The following is a 5503-nucleotide window of genomic DNA, read 5'->3' on the forward strand; positions in this document are numbered from 1 at the left end:
TAAATTAACTGAGAGAAAAAAGATATCCAATAAGTTAATATGGTAAGACCCAGTTTTTGTTAAAAAATAAAATAAAATACTTTCCCTAAAAGACATTACCAGATGACAAACATCATAGTATTTCAATGGTTACCTCTGAGTAGTAGGTAGTAAATGAAGGGATTTATTTTTAGTTTTTCTGCATTTTCAAATTTTTAAACATAAACATGCTTTGATTCTGTATTCAGAAAAACAACAACCAAAAAGAAAGTCAGGTTTTAATTGACAAATGAAGAAATTATGAACATTGAAATCTTAAGTGATGCCATGTTATTTCCTACAGCCAAGCTATATATTGGGAAAAGTACATTTCTAGGCAAAAAACAAAACAGAAAAAAAAAATAAACAAACAGTTATGAATAAAGTAACAGCTGGCACGTACTAATTAGATTGTAATTGCAGGTTGCCCACAGGGACCATTAAATATAAAAATTGTTTCTCACCTAAACCACTAATGTGTTTTTAAGATAACACCTGATTAATGATTTTCCTACTCCCAAGATGAAGTTGGTCAGTTAACTTCTAACCACATTTATTTTCATATTTTATTCCTTCAAATTGCCAACAGCATATTGTTCCAGGATTATAATCACATGGGGCAATTGTTAGAACTTTAGATTGAATGCTTGATAAATAGAAACATTCCTGAAATTTTGCTATTTGCACAACATGGATGGACTTGGAGGGCATTATGCTAAGTGAAATGTTAAAGAAACACAAACATCATATGATATCACTTATATGTGGAATCTAAAAAATACAACAAACTAGTGAATAAAACAAAAAAGAAGCAAACTCACAAATATAGAGGATAAACTAGTGACTACCAGTGGGGAGAAGGCAGGGAGGAGGGGCAATATAGGGGTAAGAAGGGAAAAAAAGGGGGTTATTATGGGATTATATGAAATTGTATGAAACTTTTGAAAACTGTAAAGCACTATAGAATTTAAAGACTCATTCAATAAAAAATAAAAATAAATTTTAAAAAGTTTTCTCTTAGACACTTTTAAAAAAGTAGAAACATTCCTAAAATTAAACAAGAACACCTTTTTATCTTAAATTTAGTAGTTTATTATCAATGTTTCCAAAATTATTATCCAAAATACTAGAGAGGGTTTCCCCTGGTGGTCCAGTGGTAAAAGAATCTGCCTTCCAATGCAGGGGACGTGGGTTCGATCCCTGGTCAGGGAACTAGAATTCCACATGCCACAGGGCAGCTAAGCCCGCGCTCCGCAACTATTGAGCCCGCACAACTCAATGAGAGAGCCTGCGTGCCGCAAACTACAGAGCCCACATGCTCTGGAGCCCACGTGCACCACAACTAGAGAGAGAAAACCCGCATTCCATAACTAGAGAGAAGCCTGGACGCCACAACTAAGATCTGATGCAGCCAAAAAAAAAAAAGAAAACTAAACAGAGAAAGAAAATATATTAGAGAATATTTATCCTAATACTGATTTTATAAAAATGTAGTGAGAACAAATTCTCAACTTAAAATCTAAAAATCGTATACATAAATTCTAAAATCCATAACCACGAGGCAAGCAACTGACACTTTTTGAATGACTAAACTATCAGAATCAGCCTAGCCGTCAAATACCATTAAGTGGATTTTAAATATTGCCTGGTGAGATTAAAAAAAATTTTTTAAGCCAGCTGTCTATCACTTTACAGGCTCGGGCCTCCTTGGCATGTAGTTTCCATGGTCAAACAGTCTGGTGTTTAGATTCAGCTGAGGCAGCCTTCTCATCAGTCCAACTTCCACGATGTGCAATGCCCAGAAGCGGGTGCTGCAGGAAAACAGTTGTAGGGATGTGAAGAGGCACAGTGGCCACTTCACAAACAGATCGTTTTATGCTGTCTGCTCCCATGATGAGAGCGCAGAAGCACTGCAAGAGAAGCACCTAAGGCTTCAAGGAGAAAAGGACGATGTTCTACCAGTTCTGTGTTAGGCACAGAAGGATTAAGCCACAGCACTTAAGATGAATAATTAGGGACTCTGTTGTAAACAGACTATAGACTTAGATTCTGCCCACAAAAGGAGTTTTGCAAAATAAGTTTTCTAAACAGTCTGTCTTACAACTTTGTTTTGCTAAATATTCAAAGTTTCATGACTTTGGTTTTCATTGTGCTACTACTACTCTCTGTAACTTGGCAAGGCAAGTTGCCTACACTTAGTATTTTTTTAAATTAATTAATTTATTTTATGTATTTTTGGCTGCATTGGGTCTTCGTTGCTGCACGCAGGCTTTCTCTAAGTTGCAGCAAGCGGGGGCTACTCTTCTTTGTGGTGTGCAGGCTTCTCACTGCAGTGGCTGCTCTTGTTGCGGAGCATGGGCTCTAAGCACGCGGGCACATGGGCCCTTGGGCCCTAAAGCGTGTGGGCTTCAGTAGTTGCAGCGCGCAGGCTCAGTAGCTGTGGCTTGCGGGCTCTAGAGCACAGGCTCAGTAGTTGTGGCGCACAGGCTTAGTTGCTCCGTGGCATCTTCCTGGACCAGGGCTCGAACCCATGTCCCCTGCATTGACAGGCGGATTCTTAACCACTGCGCCACCAGGGAAGTCCTACACTTAGTATTCTTTAAAGTTGGATGCAGCATACAGTGAAGAAAAGACTCTACTATTATAAACTGTGGATCCCATGGCAAGTCCTTTAAGATCTATGAGTTTCAGTTTGCTGACCGTTAAAATGTGGATGAAATCCTACTTAATATACCAAGTTTTAGAAAGAATCCAACTAAAACCAAAAATCACATCATAAAATGCATTTTTAAATTTATTTTATTTCTTATTATGAATATTTCTAATAACAACCACCTAATTGCCATGTAATGAGGAATCACATTTCTCTATGTCAATAACATTTCCACAAAAACTGATGTTCACACACAAAAAAGACACAACCAACTATCATTATTAGTTAGTAATGCAGAAAACTTATTTTTTCTATCTTTGCTTGTGTTTAAGTGAAGAGCACGTCACAGATGTAATTGTTTAACTACATCATTTTTAACAATGGCAAACTAGTGGAAAGACCTTTTCAGAGAGAGAAACAATTCTCCTGGTCTCAGTATCAGTCAGGCTATTCATCTATATTTGGTTATGCCTTTAATTCCTTTCACTAGACTTTTATCTTTTATTACTTTTAATCCTGTGTCATCTGGTGGCATGCCTGAGTGTATGGAAAATCAGTGGAAATTAAATTTTATGAAGCAATTTAGGTTGTAAGCGCTCTAGATTACCTAGTAACTCACTTCATAAATTTATTTCTTAATTCATCTATTTGCAAACTCAAAAACTGTTGTATTGGTTTTCTTAAAGGGGATGTGGTGGAGCGCAAAGGTGAAATTGGTAGGAAGAACACATTAATTTGTGGTACTCTTTGGACAATATGTTCCCTTTATAGCAAAACTCACATACATGTGGAAAAGCATGTTGTCAGTATTAATCATTCAGGGGTAAAACAACCTACCATTTTAATCAGAAAGGTCAATGATATGGGCTTTTACAGTAGCTAATGAAATTTCAAATTTTACTGTGAAAATCCATGTAATACTCATCTCTTTGTCTCTGTGCAAAGGAAGTAGGATTCATTTTTGCAGATGTCACACCATGGAAAACTAGCTACTTCCTTAGAACAGGGTGATCCGCTGAAATGTGAGTTACTGAAGATTGACAAGTAAGCATTTTCCAAGTCAGATGGGGTAGTGCATGCCTTGCTTTGTTAATATTCTTAATTATATTTATTATTGATTTCATGGTGATATTTAATACAGCAAATAAAAATAGACTGTTCAGAATAAAGGGCAAAAGAATCTTTCAAATAAATATGAGATTCAGTCCACAGATTCTTAGATTATGAAACAGAGGGGTGAATGAGTGGGCATATTGTATGTAGACAATGCCTCATGTTTTCAAATCACCTTTTTATTTAGTCTTTCATTACAAGATCATAATATTTCTGTATACATATGGGACTATCCGTAAGAAACTATCTTCCCATAAAAAAACCTCATTAAAATATAACTTGTGCGCTTCCCTGGTGGCACAGTGGTTGAGAGTCCGCCTGCCGATGCAGAGGACACAGGTTCGTGCCCCGGTCCGGGAAGATCCCACATGCCGCGGAGCGGCTGGGCCCGTGAGCCATGGCCGCTGAGCCTGCACATCCGGAGCCTGTGCTCCGCAACGGGAGAGGCCACAACAGTGAGAGGCCCGCATACCGCAAAAATAAATAAATAAATAAATAAATAAATAAATAAAAGTAAAGTATAATTAATGAAACATAAGCTATAATACTGGATGTGATAATGCCAATGATTTGGGTAATTAAGAGAGTATTTGCATGTGGATACTGAAGAATGTGCTCCAACAAGATTGATAAGGGGAGAAGTCCTCTGATAAGATGATTGTAGTTCATTATAATTATATGAATTATAATTTATAATATATAAAGTGATATAAAACCATACTGCTATATTTATTTTGACCCTCTACTTACCAAATACTATCATCTGAAATTGATTTTATTTCTTAAATAATTGTTTCTAAGGCAAAGAGAATGCACTGATCAACAATTACAGATATTCTACGCTGTCATTTCTCCAAATAGATCTCCAAATTGATCCATTTATATTCTGTTCTATAAAGATACCAATTATCAATTTGCTTGATGCAGAGTATTACTCTCCCAAGACAAAACATCACCCTGGTGAGCTAAGTCAAATCAATGAGAAATTAAACCCAAGCCTGTTTAGGACCTTGACAAGGACTGGCTTTCCCACTGCTGCATTCCCAGACCCTGTGGAAAACAGCAAAATGTCTTTTACTTATGTTTTAAAATATATTTTCCTATATACAAATTACACACAGGATTAAATAATATTTCAGACATTTAAACTTACTTTTCCTTAGTCACTCTGATTATTTTTTCTTCATTTATTATTTTAAGGAATATATAGGTCACTTAACATCACTTAACCTCCCTCCGTCTTAGTTTCTACATCTATAAAATGAGAATAATTCCACCCACATTTTAGTGTTTTTCTCAGGATTGTGGTGTATACATCACAGTATATGTATTAAATATATTACAGTATGTATTATGTATATAAGAAGCATAGCACAGAACCTGGAATATAGTTACTAGTTACTATTACCACTGTAGAACACAAAGTCCCCAGATCTCAGCACTGATTTTTTTCCAGCCAGTATCACATGCTGCTGCCTGTAACATCAAACCATCTTTGAATATAGGTAGTCTGGCAGCTCCAGTGCTCCATTGCTGGCTCAGGCCACTACCCACACTTGCTCCAGACTCATTACCTACTACTTTGCTAAGACACATGTCATGCCGAGCATATTCCTCTACACAATCCACACCACCAACGCCACAGTTGCTTCATTAGGGATTGCTGCTTGTCCCTCCTCTAAAATGGGTATGGAAGTGAATATTCCTGCCTTGCATGGA

The sequence above is a fragment of the Neophocaena asiaeorientalis genome, unplaced genomic scaffold (genome assembly GCF_003031525.2).
Source record: "Neophocaena asiaeorientalis asiaeorientalis breed wild unplaced genomic scaffold, Neophocaena_asiaeorientalis_V1.1 scaffold220, whole genome shotgun sequence".
NCBI classification, from domain to species: Eukaryota; Metazoa; Chordata; class Mammalia; order Artiodactyla; family Phocoenidae; genus Neophocaena; species Neophocaena asiaeorientalis.